General features: G+C 44.4%; 1 protein-coding gene across 2 annotated transcripts in view; it reads right to left on the bottom strand.

Moving 5' to 3' along the window:
- The window catches only part of ptprsa (protein tyrosine phosphatase receptor type Sa), a 209,083-nt gene extending 208,847 nt beyond the window's left edge, over positions 1 to 236 (bottom strand). For both annotated transcript variants that reach the window (XM_076040592.1, XM_076040593.1), the window contains exon 1: positions 1 to 236. This exon is cut by the window's left edge and continues 113 nt beyond it. The gene's annotated coding sequence lies outside the window, so the exon portion shown is untranslated.
- Positions 237 to 21,411: the final 21,175 nt, after the last annotated feature.

Below are 21,411 nucleotides of genomic sequence, written 5' to 3'. Positions count from 1 at the left end.
GTCGGTCCAGTGACGAGCGGCGCAGGAGTTTAAGATATGTGTTCTTTCTCTCCTTCTTGTCGGGTTCAGGGATTTTTTTTTTTTTTAATTTTTTTTTTATTTTTTTTCAGTTATTAAAATCCACCTCCGGGAGCGCAGGTTTGCTCGCTCAGGACGCGTCTGGCTCAACGGCAGGAGGAGTCGCTCCCTCAGCAGCAGCAGCAGCAGCCGCGCGCACTTGGAGAAAGCGGAGCTGTGTCCGCGCGGGGAAGATGAGGGAATGATGTCATGCGTCCGGCCCTCCCTCCCTCTCCAGCCAGCAGCTCCAGCTCGGCTCTCTCCATCTCGGCGCCCCACTCGCAACTCCTCGCGCCGCGCTCGCTCTTCTTCCTTCACGCCGTCGTTCAAAAAAAAAAAAAACAACAAACCAAATAAACAAAACCAAAAAAAAGTGAAAAATAGAAAGAAAAAAAGAGAGAGAGAGAGAGAGAGAGAGAGAGAGAGAGAGAGAGAGAGAACACACAAACGAGTTGAAACACTTTAAAAAAAAAAAAAAATGATGGCCAACAGAAATTTGTGTCATTAAATGCACGTTGCGAGTATCTGCACTGAGTAAACGGGATGCCGTATCTCAAAAAGCTCTGCTGCTTTATGTGCTTATTGCGATTTATTTATTTATTGACTTATTTATTTATGTATGGGGTATGAGCTGGTTTGGGGATCGCCTCTTTTTATTTTTTATTTTTCCAGCGCTCCGCTCGACGTGATGAAGTCATCCCCCCCCCCCATCGCCCTCCTCCCCCTCTCAATTTGCCGTCCAGTGGCGTCGTCTGTCCGCGTTTACCGCGATAAGAGGGGGAGGTGAGGTAGCACGAAACGGACCAATTGCCGCGCACCGAGCCGAGGCAGCCCCCCACCCCCTTCCTCTTCCTCTTCCTCTTCATCCTCCTCCTCCTCCTCCTCCCAGGCGCCTTAAAGATAAAACATCTCCGGATCAATTACAGACGCGGGTTCATCGCGCATATCATGCGCACTGCAAACAATGGGCGTTGTTTTATTTATTTATTCATTTATTACAGGCGGTGAATTAAAGTTGCTGCTTTCTCGCCTCCGGCTATACTGCAGAAATGATTTTGTCCCATCGACAATGAAAAAGGCTGCTGGATTCTGATATAAGTCACTCTGTTGGTCTCGGAGTCAGACAGCCTTCTTTGCAGCTGTTCAGCCTTGAGCAAATAAAAACACTTTAAAAAAAACAAAATCACAAATTAAAAAAAATGTCCCTACAGGGTCAGTGGCTGAGCTGCGCACCGTGACGTGAGTTGGGTGTGTAGAAACTCATCAAAGTAAATGAATGAATACAATGAAAACAAGTTTGTGTTCAACTGACGACGCCACGGCCGTCTTGAGTCATTGGGAAGCTTCTTCATTTCCTCTCCAGCGATGCAGAGTCACACAAAAGTAACAACAAAGACCACCGAGATGCACCAGTCATCTGGCACCTCCTCCTCCTCCTCCTCCTCCTCCTGAAGGTGTGAGCTGATGTGACACTGGTGTGTATCCACTTGATTGAATCTCGACCTGATGTGTCCCAGCACTCAGCCTTCAGCCAGTCTGAGCATCGTCTCCTTCCTCCACGATCAGCAGGTGTTGCCAATCACCTGCAAATTGGCCACAGCCAGTCAGCGCCACCCAATCAAACAAACCGTGAGAGGAAAATATGCCAAGTTGCAAACTTTTTTTTTTTTTTTCCCCAAATGAGTTTTACTACCAAAAACCTCATGTTTTGTGTGACTTTAATGCTGACATTTATCTCTGTACTGATGAAATATCTTGGAAACGGAGTCATTTTTCCTCTGCTGTGTTCCGCTCACGCCTCGAAGCGATCCGGCCCAAATTAAAGGGAAAGCTTTTCCAAACTCTCCACTTTTAAAAACAAGGCTGCACCTCGTCTTTTGCTAATCTCGCCCACGTCTGTTTGGCTCCCTCAGCTTCCCACCGCTGGCCTGCTTTCAGTCAATCTCGCTTTCATTCCCTCTGCTCCACCCTGCTCAGCTGATCCTTCTGCCCTTAAAGACCGGTTCCCATGCCGACGTTTACCTGTGTGTGTGTGTGTGATAGAGAGAGAGAGAGAGAGAGAGAGAGGGAGAGGGAGTGTGTGTGGGAACACACAGCAGTCAGCGCGGCCGAGGACGGGTTTAATTAGAACAGACGAAGAAGTTCGTCGCCGAGGGCCGAGCTCTGGCAGTCAGCAGACGTTGGCTTGAAAAGCAAGAAGCTGAGAAAGGCCATTCATCGATCGGCGATGCGCTAAGTCCACATTCCAAACCAGAGCAGCTTGGGCTCTGATCGAGAAGAGGAAAGTTTTCCTCACAGGGAGAGTGAGCGACAGTCGTAGAGTGTATTCCAGTCCAGTGCCTCACCCCTGGCTATATAGAGGCGTTCACGCAGAAGTAGTTTCTTCAAGTGTGTTTTTTTGCAAAACTAAATGATAAAACTGAAACGTCAATAACTACGCGCACATATTTTGAAATTAATAAATTGATCTTGAGTGCGTTGGTACTGTATTACTGACACGATGTCACAGTACAGAAACTTACACATCGTAGAATTATGAAACAACAATAAACAGTGAGTTGTGATTACAAACTCATTTTGGAAGGGTAGTAAAGGGCACGGACAGAAGTTAGTGTTAGTTAGTGTCAGTGAGGGATCTAATATACATATAGATAAAACACAGAGGGTGCATGACAAATGCATAAACATGCAAGAAATGAAATGAATGATAATATTTTACCAGTAATTGACCTGATTTGTGTTATGATTCTATTATTCTGTCACTGTATATTGGAGACAAACTAATTTCCTTATTAACATCTATCTATCTATCTATCTATCTATCTATCTATCTATCTATCTATCTATCTATCAACAGGTCTGTGAGGGCCAGAATTCTTGCTCGTCTTTAGGTGCTAAATACTTATTTTCTGCACCATTATACAAATAAATTCTTTACAAATCACACGATGTGATTTCACAGTTGACGAACATGAAAGACCTCTTTCGTCTTTGTCATGGGACAACTTGCGGAATCGGCATCTGTCAAATACTTTTTTGCCCCCATCCCAGGTTTCAGCCGAGCTGCTTCTCATTATTTTCCAAAAGAATAGTGAGAAGCCTCCTACAGGAAGGCCCGATTTCAGTATTTTCTGTCAGAGCGCAGAAGAAACATGGTGGCTGGGTGGTGGTGGTGGCGGTGGTGACTCCTGTAGAACATCACAAAGCTTAATTTCTGACTGCCTCTGAGCTTCTGCTGCTTTGGACCGAATGTTGTTTAAAAGGCGAAAGCACTTTCATCAGCCGTCCACACACCTGCTTATTAGCAACTTACATTAGCGGAGGATGAACTATCTTAATAAAAAATAAAGTGTGATTCGCTCATTGTGCACTGTAAGATTAATGAATGTCAGCTTTGATTAAAAAAAAAAAAAAAAAAAAAAATGCAGATAACCACTTTTATTTATTTTTTTTAATTTATTTATCTTTTTAGAAAACGGCCACTGGTAAAAGCATAAAACATATCAAGCTCTTGACTGACAGCATCTCAACATTTGGATTTCAACGGGCCATGTTAGATGTTTTGGGTTCTGTTTTTCTTCAGTGAAACGATGGGAGGGCGACGCAGTTTCAGACTGGCATGATATGAACAGGGGGAGAGAGAGAAAGAGAGAAAAAACTTGTTTGTCATACTTGAAATGTTAAAATGCTAGCCTGAAGCTCTTGCTATTTGTCTGGGAACTTGCTATTTTAGCGGCTGAAAAGAAATTGTTTGGAAGACAAATTGATTTTGAAGGTCGACGCATTTCTTGCTTTGAAATCTGAAATGATTTTCCTCAGCACCCTGGAAAACAGTTCAAACATGGGGCCCCACGAGCCGGCGATTTTCTAAAAATGCTGGCCTGCGTTCACATTATGGATCGCAGGCTTTCACATGCGCCTATGTGTGTGTAGTGCATGTTTGGCTTCATGCTCACGAGAAAGCGAGAGAGAGGGAGATGGGGGGGCGGGGGGTGGGGTGGGGGGGACGGGGACGGACGGTAATGCAGATATGAGAAGAGATTCTTGGTTGCCATGGCAATGAAAGCAAGCCTCATGCACACCAGACAGCATTGATAATCGAAAGAGGAAAGATCAAAACAGAATTATTGAGAAGTAAACTTTATACCAAAGGGGTTTGATGGAATTCACTCGATACATAAATTGGAAATAAAACCGTACAGTTTTGAGGATTGTTCACATTGTGAGTAATTTTAAGTCTTTCCAAGCCAATTCAAGTTTCAATTCATTATTTCTTTGTTTTCATATGTAACGTGCACATAGTTAAACCCTGACCAGCAATATTTCCCCCCCCCCCCCAAAAAAAAAACAAAACAAAAAACGGTTTATGATGTTTTTATGATCAATGTTATTGTTCAGTGACTTCAGTTCCATGCCGTATTGAATTCAAAACTTTTCTTCCCCTTTTATCAGGTTCGAACTCCTCCTTCCATTCCAATCCTCTTCACGTAACGTGGTCACGCTTTCATTGTTCTGTGAGGAGCGCAACACCTCTTAATTAATATTATTTTCCAATACGCCGACATCACACACTTTGCCGCTTTGCTGTTCCCGAAATTACACACCGCACTGAATATAGGTGCCCGTTTACCGAGAACTTCCAGCGCGCGGGGACTTGAATGCATAATCACATTAATACCCCAACACAATTACCTGTAATAATCTCCCTCTCCACGTGTCATTGTCTATTCAAGCCTGCAGGTTGTTGAGGTAGCGGCGGAGGAAAAGGGGAGGGAGGGGAGGAGAAGTGGGAGAATGCTTGATCCCCGCAGAGCCAGTCAAGTGCGTGTGTGTAGCACTTGTGAAACGTGTTTATTCAGTATTTGTGCGATTGTAGTTCCGACAACAGGATTGCGAAGGAGAGCCTAGCTTGCGCCGACGAGAGCGCCAGCTATCCCCAAAGCCTACGGACACACGTTCCACGCCAACGTTCGGACACGTTTGCACTGGTTGAATTATATTTGCCTTCCCTACTTTGTGCTTCCTAAAAACCAAAACATAGTGTATATAAAAAGTGTGAATTTGTACGTGTGTTCACTGCTGCGACGTCCATCCACTTAAATGACGATATTTACAAAGATGAAAGATTACTTTGTCTTCATGTGGGTGCTGTCAGGTGCACTAATGAGGTTTTTATTATTATTATTATTATTTTTTTAAAACATGTTTTCCAACCCTTTTCTGGAAATTCCAAATGCCACAACAAAAACATCCGTAACTCAGACAATTTGTTGCGAAAGAGGAAAACACGCCAGTGTTAGCGATGACAGTGGCGTGATGATGTCACTCATGTCATGAACAGGGAGCTGCCAGCTGCTTTAGTTTGCTGTGACTGAAAAAAATGAACTTTTTGTTGTATTTATATGCTTGCTTGTTTTCTGAAAAGCAGCATCCACACGAGACACACGAATATATTATGTCTACTTGTACTTTGTGTTAAACTGTTTATTATTATTTTTTATTGAGCCCGTATTAAAGTGGTACTGAGGCGGTGTTATTTGCAGTAATGACCTTTTTATTGTTTTGTTTTCTAACAGATTTAAATGTATGTGGGTGTGACAAACCCTAACCATCAAATAGACCCCAGTATGGACCACTAATCACTGTCTGCCCCTGCTTCTCTTCTGAATCGAGATCAAATGTTTCACAATCCAGTGCTTCTGTTGTGGACTTCTGTTTGCTAAGCTCAAAATGTCTGATGGCAAACTAAAATAAAAAATAGTACAGGAGGCGACCGGATGAAGCTTACGTCTAATTCAAAGGGGATCTGCACAACCAAGGCAGCTTCTTGAGTTAATTTAGCCATAGTCCCACATCTGCTCTCACTTTGTCTTTGGAATATGATGGTGCAAGATGGCAGCTAATATTCTTAGACATATTTAACCCAAGTGCTTTAATTGTACGGCGAGTACACCCTTTTTATTAATGTATTAGTCGGTAATATATTAAGCTTTCACCAATGTAAAAATCAGGTTCCACTGTGGCAAGAGCCGCCCGGAGACCCTGTCTGTCAACCAGTGCCTGAGAGATGTGCAACATTCCAGACTTGTGAAGAGAAAAATTTCAGTTTTACCTCTGCCAGTGAAAAAGGGGCGACGCGGTCGATGCGATCAAACAGCTGCCTGGACCGCGATCAGAGTGAGAGGCCGGCAACAAAGCAAAGTGTGTAATTAGAGTCGGAGGAGTATCAAACGCGAGGATGTTTTCCTCAATTACTATTAGAAAGGCGACCCAAACCTGAGTGCTCCATCACTGGGACCCGGCCGGGTGCGCCCCGCCCGCACCCGCGCTGAAGACGACGTGCGGGACGTGAGCGCGGGCGAGGGGGTTTTGGGTTTGATGAGGAAATCTGCACAAAGTGATCCATTGTCTGCTCCGCCGACTCGGTGCCAGTGAGTGTTGCCAGTATACAGGAGCCATTGAGAGACATTTGGCTCACGTGGCTTCGAGGTATTGATGGGACGAGCGGGAGGGGGAGCGTGCGGGTGGGGACGGCACGACGAGGCTTTGATGACGGACAGCCAGCTCCACTCTCACCTCCTCCCGTGTCCTCCCCTCCATGGCAGTGGCCTCGGCATTCCGCTGCGTTTTTTTTCCGCAGCTCCGGTCCTCACTTTGCTTCTCCCCCACTTGCCTGGCAACTTCTCCTCCTCCTCCTCCTCCTCCCCCTCCTCCTGCCTCTTCTTCTTCTCACTCTCCCTCAGCCGTTGCCGTCTTCCCCCTCACTGCGCCGATATCTATAGCAACAGCCTGACAGGACATTCAGGTGGGCGAAGGCGTTAACATCTCTCGGAAGAGAAAAGGAGAAAATAAAAGGGAAGAGATTAAATCAGCGTCTATGCAGGATTCTCACAAGATGGATTTTTTTCATTTCGGCTCTTTATAGTTTTGCATGCACATGTGCTTTTTTTTGGTTTGTTTCTTCAGGAGGTTTGGATCTGAGTGTACCAGGAGTCTCGGAGCAACCCCCAGCCATCACACCACCTTCCCACCACGTGTCTGGCTCCCACACTTGAGCTCATCTCCCTGATTGTTCTCGTTTTCATTTGACTTTTGCCACCAAATGTTTTGTGCCAAAAAAAGTTTGTTTTTTTACAAGTTATCCAGCAAATACTCAGAAAACGATTGAGAAAAAAAAAAAAGCAGCTGAATGTTTTGAAACATTTTGTCCACTCGCTTTGGTTCAATAATTTTTTTTTTTTTTTTTTCTTGCTGCACATTTTCTTATAGAGCCTGATTTCTGTAAAACAAACACATAGGCCCAAACACAATAGAAAACCCTACAGTGGAAATAACAGCCACACGCCTGTAGCCGTCGGTTATGAGTGGTGTTACGGTATGAACTGGCCCCCTCTTCTGATTAAAAAAGAGACACACACCGAACAGGGAGCCTGCGTTATCACGCCGTTGCCTCACCACCACTGCCAGCGAAATAAGCGGCCCCTCTCGCATCGCTGCTGTGATAAGATCCGACTTAACCTTGGCGAGGTGCATCACCTCCAACGATAGCGCTACCTTGTCACAGTTCCAGAACATCAGCCGTCAGGGGATGAGGCTCGGCGTGCGAAACTAAAACAAGATTCCCTCCAGTGCTGCGCAGTTCAGCGTCACATGGTGTTTCGGAGGAATTAAGGAAAAAACTGACTTTTTCCAGGTCTTCAACATGTCTTTTGTGTGTGAATGGAATGTATAACACACATGAAAATTGTCTAGAATAGGTCCCTAAAATAAAAGGTTTTCAGCTGCGCTAATAAATAAAATATTAAAGATGATTCCAAACTGTGCATTTTTAGTTCCGCTCTGGCATCCAATAAAGTTCATCCAGTCCAACATCTTCTCAGCGCTGCAGTTCCTTGATTTCTAATACAGTCAAATAATAAAAGTGCAAAATTTTACATGTGTGTTTTTTTGGGTTTTTTTTTCAGGTTTTTCGAAAAGCACACCAATCCACATCTACACACCTCGACACTAAGGGCCTTCTTGCTGGAGAGAAGGTGCAATAAAGCTCCGGGACCCTCAGCCTCGACAATATAACGTCAGATGGATGAAGAATATCTTTGATTAGAGCCACTGTGCAGCGTTCTGCCAGGAAGGCGCCCGGTCCTGGTCCATCGCTCTGAAGTCATAACACTCAGTTCTGCAAAAAAATGAAGAAAAGAAAAAAAAAGGAAACACCTCACACTAACAGCACTCGGGGGATTGTTGCTCTTAAAGGGGTAGTTCAACCCCAAATGATAGGATTAAAATGGTGTTTCAGCCGTTTATGCGAGCGCATGAGATCAGCAAAAATGGGAAGCGGTTAGCGGCGTTCCTCCTCACGGCCCGTCTGTACGAGAGCGTTTGAAACGACTTTCCACCGGCAGCTCTTCCGTCTCCTACCGAGGGAGCCGGGTGTTTGATGGCTGAGCAGTCTGCAGACTTGTGATTAGTTCTTTTTGTTTTGGATTGTTACGCGTTCAATCATCTCTCTGCTCTCTCTTGATGTTTTTTGTTTATATTGGTTGTAAAATCTCATTTTACTTGCACGGATGTGTCACGTTGACCCGTGCGATGACGCGCGTCGCTTTAGGAGCGGAGCGCACTTAGATATTTAATAGTTCTTTAGACCAACCGTGGACTATTATTAAGGCAAATTAAGAGCTCAGCATCTTCAATGTTGGCGAGCAATTCCCAGACCAGATTATTTCTGGCTCAGACAAGTAACAACGAGACGGGGTGTGGGGGGTGGTGCTGTGTGGGGGAGGGGTTGGGGTGGGAGCTGCTGTTATCCGAGGCCTTAATAACAGATGAAAACCTGAGACATTCTGGAATTAAATGCATCCCCTTTAGCAGGTACGGTAATTAAAAGTTAATGGGAAAAAAAAGGAAGAAAAAAAGAAAAGTGAGAGCTCAGACCGAGCGGCACTTGTCTGATGGAATAAATTACAACATGTAATTATTCACTTTGGGATGCCAGAGGTCGGCGTGCGACCTTTTGGAGCTTCTCGCCATCAGAACCGGCAGAAACATCAGTGACGGGATGCCGTCCAGCGGGGGGAAAAAAAATAAAAATAAAAATAACAACTCGTCCCAGCGTTCAGGATTCGCAGAAATGCCTCTGAACTTAACCTTGTTTGGCGCGGCAGCCTCGGTGCGGCCTCGCCGACCAAACCGTGGGCCAGAGTTGCTTTTGTTGCTCTGCACAGTTTCCAGCAGCTATTTCTTCTCCGCAAACGAGCCGAGACAGGTCGCTTACCGGTGTCTTGCCAGCGGCTGCCGACTTTATTGTTCGCTGAAAGGTTGCGACTGAGGTTAAGAGATATGTATACTTTTTAAAAGAATGGGAGCCGCCGCCGCCGCCGCGGCGTTCCGGCAGCGATAGCGGGGGATAAAGCGGCCCGGGGACGCTGATAACATCAGAGGAAGGATGCAGCTTTCACTTATGAGAAGAGATACAGAGCATCGGGCGTGATCGAATGTGCGTGACTGTGTGTGCGTGTGCGCGTGAAAACAAAGTGAGGACTGAGGCGAGTGTACATAGGTGAGAGTGCTGTCGAAAAGCATAAACTGTAAGAACAGCAAGGAGGCGCCATCACAACAATGGATCGCCTTTGTTTGTGCGAGAGGATTTTTCACAGCAGCCATTCGTCATTAGTCAAAGGCGAAGAGCCCCCGACGATCAGAAGGACACCTGCACTACAAGGCCGTGCTGCTGCGGCCACGCTCCGGCAAACTGAACAACAGCGTGTCAGAAAAATGAAGATTATGTCCGATTGGGTCTGACAGTGCGAAGGGCTGCAACAGAGAGTGTGGTCCTGCTGTCCTACCCAACTCAAGTTTTGTAAGAAAAAAAAAAAAAAAAAAAGGAAACAAGCAATTTCATGTAAGTTAACATTTCACCCCTCTCTGGATGGAAGCTCTTCCCAATCCATGCACTCAACAAGCTCGACCACTACAGGTAGATAGAATCCCATTCATTTTGGCCAGTCACAGTTGAATTGGCGCGTGATTTGATTTTTCTTCTTTTATTTTCTAAACAGGTCAGAAAAGGGTCCAGATTCTGCTGTCGGAAGCCACTGTGTGCAAGTCAAACTACACCTGCATGTACAAGCGGTGCACAGTGCATTTCCAACATACACTACTCCAACATACACTACTTACTATAATAAGTTGATGCTACAGCGACGTAGTGTCATCAACGACAACAAGACAACACAACGTTTCCGCAGTAAGTGGTCATGTGACCATTTTGTCAAGCGATCAGCACGATGAAGAGCACACTTTAAATAAAAACATGTACTGGTTGATTTATGGATCAGACATGTGTGTGTGTGTGTGTGTGTGTGTGTGTGTGTGTGTCTGTTGTGGTTATTGACAAATTTTTTCAAACAATCAAACAAAACAAGTTCAAAAGTTCACCCGCAAAGGTTACAGTGCACTTTAGGTGCATTCTGAAATGTAATCCCAAGCCAAAGATCACAAACTTCTCGGTGTTTATATTCAATTACATACATTAACCACCAACCTTTTGTCTGCTTGCTTTTTAAATTGCCGATGTTGGCGAGTAGCCTTGGGACACATTTAATAAAAGAGCCGATGTAAAAAAAATAAAGAAAGAGCAGTTTACAGTGATTATTAACCTTTTCCCGTGTCGCCGGGTTAAAAACTTAAATGGCAATTTGCGAGGAGGTGGAGGGCGGCTGTTCCAGCAAGATTGGGGAGCTTTAACCCCCCCGTTATATTCTCTGCCGGGTCACCCCTCTTATTATTATTTTTTTTTTTTCAAAGCAGCGTTTGGACTGTTGCGGCGAAACAAAGATCCCACGGCGGATAATCAACAGCCGCTCTGCAATCGCTAATAACCACTGTGCGCTTGAACTCCTTTGGCCTGCACGCTGCTGCTGCTGTTGAAACTTTTTTTTTTTTTGTGGCACCGGCCACGTGCACGTACGCTCCGGTGGCCTGCCTCCCCCCACCGCACAAATGAAAGTGGCGCGGCCCTTCAACCGAGGTTGTTCTTAGTGAAAAAGAAGGAAGAAGCACCTTCAGAGGCCTATTATCAACACCGTCTGCAATGGTGATGTGGGGGTACTTAGCTTGAGCCTCTCCCTCTGCCTCTATTTGTCTTCATCCGTCTCACTCTGCCTGCGCTTCCTGGTGTTTGCGCTTGTGTCAACCAACATTAATCATCCGAAGTTGCTGCGACGCGACGCGACGCGGCGCTCCGGGACTCTTTCAGTCACATGGGTGCGCAGCCACTTTACCGCGAGACGTGCTAGCTGTTGGCCCGCTCCTGGAAGACTTCTTACACATTGATGTATATTGAAAATCATTTTATAAAGCAGATATTTCCCAGCGTGTGATTTCATACTGTAGTGTTGTGCTCTCTCTCTCTTTCTCTCTCTCTCTCTCTCTCTCTCACACACACACACACACAGTTTCCTATAAAGTGAAGATTTCTCCAGCACAGTTCCGTTATTCCTCCATGTTTGTGGGTTAAATATCAGAAAAAGTAAGTTAGGTGATGAGTCACGCGACTTTCAAAAATCACTTTAGGGGTACGAAATGCGCTTTTGTCACGCTCACCTTTCCCCCTATAAAGAAACCCCATGTTACACAATAATGTTAATAATCAGATATTTATATGACAACAGGAGGATGTGGCGTCCCTATTTTAATGCAAATGGCATCAAGAAGGCCACATAAATAATGCAAACGACCGGATGACGTCACACGGGAGCAAATGGTTGTCGTTGCTAGGCGACAGCAGCTGGTTAGCAGTAGCACAGAGGAAGAGGAAAACCCACTCGTGGTTTGAAAACAGCTTTATTGTGACAAACAACTTTGTCGCTGCCAATGGGACAAAGCCACACTCGCTGCAGGCCCTGTGGTTGGAAAGAGAGTCAACGGCAGAAATGATCATTCCTGCCCACTCAAGGTTAGCGGAGCATGGATGCTAATTTGCTGAGTACCCACATGGTTGCTCCCCCCCCTCTCTCCTTTTATCTTTTAATCCTGTTTTGATTGCTCATTTTTAATAGCCTCTCTGATTGTCAACCCCGCTATCTCCTTAACTTGCGAGTGTCTGTGCTCGGTCCATTAGCATTCTGCCGTCTCCTGCAGAAAATCTGAAAATCTTCTGTGAAAACACTTCTTAGTGTTTGGATTTCGCAACCTTTGATGTCGGAACGTTTAAACTTTTTTTTTTTCTTCTTGTCGTTGTTGTTTCCAAGCCGCCAGCATTTTATGACCGACTGAAATTAGCATACAGCATGATGGAACTTATCAAGAAGTGTTAACCGAGATAGCAAGGAAATATTTGTATTGTATGAGTAATAATATGGGTAATAAATTGTGTTGTAACGAGGAAGATGAAAACAAGCCATCCCTAACTTGTTCCATACTCACACTGTTAGTTGGTGCTCTATTTTCGGGTGGTGTTCTATTGACACCACTTACTACTGTGACAGTCATGTGAAAGGACAATCTTGTATTGGCAATGCAAACATTCACACACACACACACACACACACACACACACACACGATTTCCCTTTAACATATGAAAAAAAAAAAAAAAAAAGGTCCACTCAGACTCCTTAGCAGGCAGCAGAATAAAACTAAAGCAACAGCACAGTGGCTTCCAACCTTGTGTGTCCCACCATCCAGGTGGTTCCCTGATCACTTATTCACACCAAACCCACCAGTGCCACGTCAAAAGCTGACGCGATCTCGTATGATTAACGCGACGGGATCCACGGCGTGAGGCTGAGCTCTGTCGTGATTGAGACGTGATTGGCACGTAGACTGCGGCGGATGTCAGCCGCGTGTCGACGACAGACTGACAAATATGAAACGAAACAAAGAAAACGTAACAACAACAACAACAACAACAACAACAGCAGCAGCAGCAGCAGCCACCGCAGCAGGCAGACTGGATGGTTTTTACACTCCATTTGCAGAAAAAACAACATCACAAATATTTTTTCTCATTACTGTCAACTGGGCAACTGTTGCATGAAAGCAACATCCGAAGCAGCATTGCTCTAATTAAGTTGTACAGCGAGCGTGCTGCCTCCCATTGATGTGGTGTGCTGAACATATCTGAGGTATCTGTCAGCATCTGAGGCTTTTCTCTTTTTCCCCAGAAAAACATCTATAATTAAATCACTGTTGTTCACCACAGGCGTTTGGCTAATACTGAGTTAGGGAGAATGTCGTGAAACGCTCCGTCACTGACTGTGTATTCCGCACGGCTGGCCAGATACGGTGTCAAATTCAGCCGACTGTGGTTGCTACCCACTAAAATGACCCTCCGAGCCCCCTTTTAAACCGCCTGTGCTGCCAGAGACTTCCCCAAATTCTAGCGGTACGCTGGGAAATGTCTTTTTTTTCATTTTTGCATTATTTACACTCTTTTACTTTGAGCTGCAACCATAATAGCGGCCCTTTTAGCTCCCTGCCCAATCCGCCCCCCCCCACACTTGCGTCCCATTGGCTCACATCGAGCTCGTCGATCTCCCCCGCGGCCTCACTCTGACTCTTTCGACACCCGCAAAGCCCAGGGGCCAGACTCCTGACATGGCATCTGATGGCTGATGTGACCTCGCTGTTACGCCGCTGACCTGCCGGACCTGCCTTATTGCGTAACTGCCATGTGTGTGTTACTAGATGAAAGAGTTCACTGCGGAATCTAAATGCAGCGTATAATTGGCAAGCTGGAAGTCACGTGTGGAGCGTGTGTGTGTGTGTGTGTGATATGGATAGTGTGGCCAGCTAAATGTCCAGCTGCTGATGGTTTGGGTGAGTGTAATTGCACATGTGATAGATGAAAGCAAAAAAATAAAAAATGCCAAGGTTATGCAATACGCCAACCAAATAGTGTCAAATCCCACAAACCTGCATAAACCAAAACATTTCAGTTTGCGTTTACTTTTCTTTAAGGGGAAGCATGTAAAGCTGAGAAAGGGATGTTTCTCTGGCAACAGGAGGGATATGACAAACAAAATATTTCCACTCGAAAGCCAAACAGACCTAGAAAGAAAAGAATTGCCTCCCACTTCACAGACATTCCTTCCCTTTTTCAATACACTGCATCCGTCGCTTCTTTCACACCTTATAATAGTTGTTCAGTCATGCGTTCATGGATCTTGTAGCCTTGCAGAGTGGCCGAGGCGTCTGGGCACTGAGCGCGTTATAAAGGCACATGGAAATGAAACAACACAGCAGCATCAATCTTCCATCTCCCTTCATTTGCTGCAAATTAGTTCTTACCGGTAATTCGCGGCAGTGTTCGATGGGCTGCATTCGTACGGACTTCTTCAGGTCCGACTGTCTGGATGTGGTCTGGCAGTGGCAGTGATCATGAATAGGCTGAGCATTACCTCTGATGTAAACAGGATGGATGAGATGATTTATTGGCATATGACTATCTCAAGGTTTTAGGGAGAAAAAGGCAAAACAAAAAAGTCCAGAGATCCAGAGATAAATACGCTTTATACTGAGAGAGTGTGTTTACGGGTCAGATTTGAATTGAAGATACTTTTGGGATAATAATAAATAAAGCTGCAAGCAGCGTTTGCGGGACTGAGCCTATAAATGGCAATTTGTTGTCTTTGAGTCTTTCTGAGCCGTTACAATGCGTGAAGAAGCAACCGTTCTCTTCCAGAGATTAAAGAAAAAACAATTTGGTGTTTAACTTGACTCATGAGAAGACATTTCTGCCGAAAATACATACACACACATACAATTGCCTGTACCATAACACACCTATTAGTGTTATCAAGCTTATTCCTCATAGAACCAGACTTCCATTGGCATCACTGTCAGCCTAATGTGTCTTTGGACTGCGTGAGGACTGCAGGCTGGTGTGCCTGATACAGGGAGAACAAGCAGACTCAAAAAAAACCAAACACACACAAAAAAAATCAAGGTCGGAAATCAGTCCCACAACCTTCTTGCTATGATGCAACAGTGTTAATCAATTCGCCATTGTGTCAGACATTAGTATATGCTCATAAGTTAAAAAGATATCAGAAAAGAAATACAGGTAAGTGTCCATATTCTTGAGCCACCATTTCCCATTGGCCCCACTCACCCATGCATAAATCCGTTCTAACACACTAACCCATAGAAACTGGTGCAGTCCAGTGTTTAAAATGCATCCGTACAGGACGCCAGCGCTGAAAGATAGAACACAGAGAACACATATTCCTTGAGTCTGACATGCCGGTGGATTTGCTCCAGCTCTCCCTCAGTTTTCAGATGCCTGCAATGAACCCCTTCACCCTGAGCTCCTACCTAAGCAGCATTATCATGGCAGTATTTCAGCTTGCTTAGATCAGATAAGGGAGAAGATAGAGAATTTTGCCTACTAGCAGGTGAAGCCTGATGGGATTGGTTAACCGAGGGGATGAAATATGTTTCAGGAAGTCCAGTTTCATGACAGAATTTTGATGAAGTCTGGGGTCTATGATGGGGAGGGAGTGCACAGCGATTTTTGCGCCTTAGAGGGAATATTTCACAACTTTGGAAAGGTATCATCCACCCGGTAACCGGCTTCTCCTACTCACTGCAAGGTAAATATGAGAATTAGCCTCACACACCACAAGGTTTTAACCAAGGCTGTGGAATTTTCAAACACTTCCAGATGCAATGTTTGGCCGCGCGCGTGGTCATGATGCAAGCAGGTGTAACACCAGTAACATGTTTCCAGTCTCTTTCAAATCAGATTGGAGAGTTTTGTCATGCACAGTAAATATTGCATCTTCTGAGAAAACAAAACAAACAAAGGGTTTTCTGGCATGATGGTGAAACAAACACGTGCCTTTGCTTATAACCGACAATGTTTTTTAGGAGCAATAATATAATAGTTCAACTTTGAAGCATATTTTAATTCAGTTTTTGAATTTTTTCTTTTTTTTTTTTCTTTTTGAATAGTTTAAAAAATGTATTGCACAGATGAGGACAGCCTTAGCACAATTCAGAACAATGCAAATTATCTTCAGAAAAAGAAAAAAAAACAAAACATAACGGCAGAAAACAAAGAGACATGAAAACATAGATTACAGTGGCATGCATCGTCTTTGGAAAACTGTCAAAACATCAAAAGTCACATGAATTTAGGAATTCCTTTTTCAATCTGTGTAATAACCTCTCTGCTGTTTCATCGCCATGATATGTCATGGCAGACTCTGTATCTTTACTTAACCAAAGGCTTAGATGTCCAGAGTGAATATAACGTTCTGCTTCACTGGTCATCATCGATCCCAAACAACGTTTAAATCCAAAAAGACTTTCAAATAACGTTTGGTGTTTGATGGACAGAATCAAAGAGGGCAGCAGGGGAACTAAACACTGCAAGGAATAGTGTGAACCCCACCATTAGCTGCTGCCTCTTTCTCCTCAAAGGACTGTCCAGTAGTTCTCAGACTGAAATAAAATTGGAAGGATTCATGCTTGACTTGGAATAAATTCTTACAAATTACTTTTCGGCAGTATGACCAACGACCCGATCGCTCACATTATTCTGCGAGACCTCACCGTTGTAAAAGTAGTAGTAGTGAAACACCAGCTGTATCTGTTAATTAACCATGTGTTGCTAATGTAACCAGACAGACTGTACGGCCACAGGAGGTAAGTAACCCATAAAACGACATAAAACTAAGACAACACGGTGGTTTTCGTTAGAAAATAGACATTCTGAGTTAACGATGGAGCTCTCACTGTTGTCCTTAAAGGGACACGGGTCAGCACTTGCACTTGTCAAGAATGCGCAGATTTGAGACTGAGGTTAAAGACTGATGTTGGAGGGACTTGCACCAAACCCAAGTCTGTTGGCTGTTCCGGCTGGCAACACCTCGTAGAGCGTTCGAGTCGCAGTGGAGATCCAGGGCAAGAGAAGTATTGGCAAAGTCATTTCAAATCATCTCATGGTGGGAAAGTCAATGCTTTGAAAAAGTAGGCATGCTTCCATGATGCTAAGATTATGCTAAAACCACCGACTGGTGAATGGTAGCGACACACCTTACAAGACTCAAACCAACGCCTTGCACCTGAACCCAGGGTGGACCACTGTCTCAGAGCCATAGCCTTGTAATTACAGCTCCCTTGCTGTCCTCTGACAACTTTCTAATGGATTCCACACCGGCGCCCCGGCAAACACCTGTCGGCCCCCGGGTAGAGCGAGGAAGGCCTGCCTTTTGTATTTCAGTCATTATTCCATTTGCTCATGCTGTGCTTACATTCTGTCTCGCCCCCGGGTGCCTCCCGTGCACTCCACTGCCAGCGCCACCACTACCACCGCCCACAAATGCAGGGCGCTGCGACATGCACACAAATGCGCTATCTTTAGTCAACAAGTATGGCATGAAAAATGAATGAAGGTGCATCAGTCTACAAGTGACCCTGGGAGTGCAAGTCACACGTAGGCAGGAAAAGTGCGCTGCGGTGGGAGATAAAAGTGTATGGATAACAAAAGTGCGTTTAGCTTAAGTGACTTCAACTGAGCAGCGGTGTGTAGAGTATCTGTGTCTCTAGTTCTCAGTGTTCTTTTGAAATTCAAAAAAGTGCAACGGTTACTTGAAGCCTTTGGGGAACAGATACCAGTGGGTAAACTCACCATCATTTTCAAGTAGCTGGTCTAACATGGTGCTAAATACAGTAATATGTCTGTTAAGTCAGAAGTCCAGTTGGCTAAAACTAAGAACTCGAAGAGAACTCCTGCAAGTTTAGTACAAGTGGACCAGTCCTGCAGTGCACATGTATCCAAGCCCAGGTTTAACTTCACAACGGCTATTCTCTTGGTCCCCTTACCACTGCTACTTCAGTAAGGGTGCGTTTGACTTGCATACACCAAGTGAGACCATAACACATGTCAGAACAAACCAAAGTCATGTTATGAAGATTTTTGTGCACAACCAGGAAAAAGTGGTTGCTTCATCGAAACATCCAACGTCACTGGAAAACAGTCGGGAAAAAGTCAGTGACAACAAGGTGGGGAAAGGAAAATGGCTGACATTTCACAGCGTCACATCAATATTGCTTTTTAATGAACATGATTCCAAATGTACTGCACACCTCACATCCCTCCCCCCAAAGTAGGGTTACCCTCCTGGCCTTGTGCTAATTGGAATCTACGATTGCATCAGGGTCAGGTAAACCCTAGAGGGCCTCCTGACACCGGACATGACCCCAGACAAAAACTGTGGAAATCGGCTAAATGTCAGACACATTTCATCCTGTATTGAGTACCTGCTGCAAAGGAGCGTTTAAGAAAAATTAAGATAATTCTGTTCCAACAGATCCATAATGATAATCTCCTTAATTTCTCACAAAGCATAATTAGCTTTTTTTTTTTGCGCTGTTGACACTTTCTGGTGCAGTAAAAGCAAACTCATTTTAAAAAGGTTTGTAAAGAAAAGAATTGCAAGCAATTCTAAATCTTCTTTTGCATGCACAGATGACCAGGTTTGACCATCTGCTTGTGGAAACCACTCCACGTTTGCATGGTCAAGAGTCAACTCTTATCCTTCCAATGATTCCCGTGGGAAGATATAAACCTTTGTAGACGTAAACGCTGCTGCGCTCGTTTGTTGAGTGAGTTTGAACAACAGCCGATGGTGCTCCTGATTGTGCGCTGCTCCTACCACGCCCACTGACGTGACTGACAGCAGCGCCAAAACAGTTTGAGCGCACCGTGGGTGGAGAGGGGCTGAAGAAGGCTACAGGTAGGCTGCTACTACCCTAAAAGTCTTTATGACAAATATGTATCACACCACACAACCACAATTTAAAAAAAAAAAGTGGTGACATTATTACATGTTTGATGTTTTAAAACCAATGAAAATTATACGACAGCATTCAAAATCAAATTGCACAGGCAAGTTATGCTACTTTAAATTGACTCTTTATGTCTCTCTTTATCATCATCATTGCCAACTGATATGAAGCCTCATTCATCATCATCATTATCATCTTGACAGAGCAGATGCACTTCCTCCTTGCCTTGCTGAGAGTGCGGTCTCCTCCCTGCCCACGTCTGAACTCTCCTCCTGCACCTCTTGCTTGGCTTCCGGGCCAAGCAGACACACCAGCAAACAGTTTGACCGCCTGTCAGCTCAGCGAGATGAAAAAGTGTTTCCTTCGCGTGGCAAAACATTTGCAGAACATAACCAGCGGTGGAAGGGAGACATTATCTGTAATCATCCCACTGTGATTGAATACATCGTGTCTGTGTTAAAGAAGAAGAAGAAAAAAAAAAAAAAAGTCAAATGCTTCTCTTCACCACATGGTGGTGGTGGTTCAGACCACACCCAGTGGAGGGGTTGATTGATCGATACACATGATCCTTGCAGTGGGAGGCTTGGTCTCCAGCTTTGTCTATGCAGCAAGGACAGGGGCTGCAGCAACGTAACCCTGCATTTAATGATTGCTCTTTATATTTCTATGATCCCGTGCAGCACCGATTGTTCTGTTGTGACTTTCTTTTGTAGCAGCTATTTCTTCAAATCGCTGCTTCAGGTTGATTTTTGAAGTCAGGCTGTTTTGGAATGTCCCCGAAGTCCACACATTTTTATGCAGCTTTGCAAGACAAAGATAAACAAGTGTTAGTTTGTAAGTTGTGTTGGTGTTTGTTAGCCCTCCAATGCAAACACAATCTAGCAAAAATAAATATCCTAAACGCATAAATAATATTAATATATAATAATAATATAATATTAATACAAATTAACAATTAAACCTGAGATTCTCCAAACATTGTAAGAAGATTAACAATAATCACTTATTTTCCAATCCTACCTGAGATTTTGGACTGGTATGTGCACTCTGAAGTCAACCAAAGAGCCATTACATATTTTTATGATTGAAGAGCTGATTGCACAAAATATCCCAGTAAATTATGCACCTCATTATTATTTATTACTATTTTTTTCATTAAGCAGCATAATACTCCCGACAGTGCTAAGAAAAGATTCTGCGATGTGAGTTTTATTGCAAGGGAAATCTTCTAACCTGCCCTTGTAATGGAGTGATCCAAATAGATTTGCATCCCGCAAAGGTAAAATCAAGTCAGTATGAAATGAGATTCAACCGCCACGTCTCATGTAAACACTATTAGATTTTAGAAAGCAATATAGGTATTTTGGAAGTGAGTGATCTCTATGGGGGCGATCCAAAGATATGAAATCCATAGAAATACCTTGTCCAGATCGTACTTTTTCCCACAGCGGAACCTATAAAACAGAGGTTAGCCGTAAATAATGTGTTTTGTTTTATTGTGAAGGCACGATATTCAAATATGTGAAACACATAACAGGCAAAGAAAGCATTACTGCCAGGCACCCTCCCAGTTCTCCCAGTGCAGAACGTCTAAATATCTTCCACAGCAGTAAAAACTCTCATTGGCTCCTCAATACTCGACCAAATTGTGGTAAGGCGCAGAGGGCCCGGGCGGGCTTCGAACCCAGGACTCCCGGGTAATGGCCATGCGCACTTAACCATTCGGCCAAAGGGGGACATCCCCTTGGCCAAGTGGCCAGGGCACATGATCTATTGGAGGCATAGTGACAGCACCGCCACTGTCACAAAATGTTGCTCAATGTTCCCTGAGACTATGTTAACTCTATATTTTTCATAATCTTCTTATTAGTAGTAGTAGTAGTAGTGGTAGTAGTCACAACAATAGAACATTTCAAAATCTACCTGTTGCATTGCAATTCTCACCGGTTAACTCATTTTTCATCAATCCAACATTTCCTATATTCCCTGTGCTGTGTGTCCCTGTGACACACAGCACAAACATACAACATAGCACGAGTCAGTCGGCAAGGTTGCGACACTGATGGTGTTGTCGTGGAGAAATGATGGCCAAACCAAGTGACCAGGCTCATGTCTGTTGATATCCAGATGATAGAGAGGCATTAGATTCAAATCTAGCCACAAGCCATTTCCTGTCATTTGGTGCTTTCTTCGTCAATTCCACTTCTGCTAACGCAATAATCCATGGGAAAAATGCCATTGAGCCACTGAGCACTTTCTGGCCTGCAGTATGCTCAAGCGTACATGCCTAAAAATATGTGATTCACTCCTGATGTCAATCTGAAGAGCGATTCTGGTCGCAAATGGCATTTTATCTTCAGGAGCCTGGTTATGTCCGTCAACAGCTTGCAATTTGATGTGTCACCTTCCCTCCCTCCCTCCCTTGTGTGTGTGTGTGTGTGTGTGTGTGTGTGTGTGTGTGTTGCGTGACAAAGTGAAAATATGGACCAATATGCAGATGAGGAAATAACAACACTCCAAATAGGCTTTGGAGAAAATAATGGTGGGTCATGATAAT

This window comes from Nelusetta ayraudi, unplaced genomic scaffold (genome assembly GCF_046127955.1).
Source record: "Nelusetta ayraudi isolate G7.1 ecotype Tasmania unplaced genomic scaffold, CSIRO-AGI_Nayr_v1 ptg000062l, whole genome shotgun sequence".
Taxonomy (NCBI): Eukaryota; Metazoa; Chordata; class Actinopteri; order Tetraodontiformes; family Monacanthidae; genus Nelusetta; species Nelusetta ayraudi.
The sequence above is the reverse complement of the archived record's forward strand: the minus strand, read 5'-3'. Positions and strand labels throughout refer to the sequence as shown.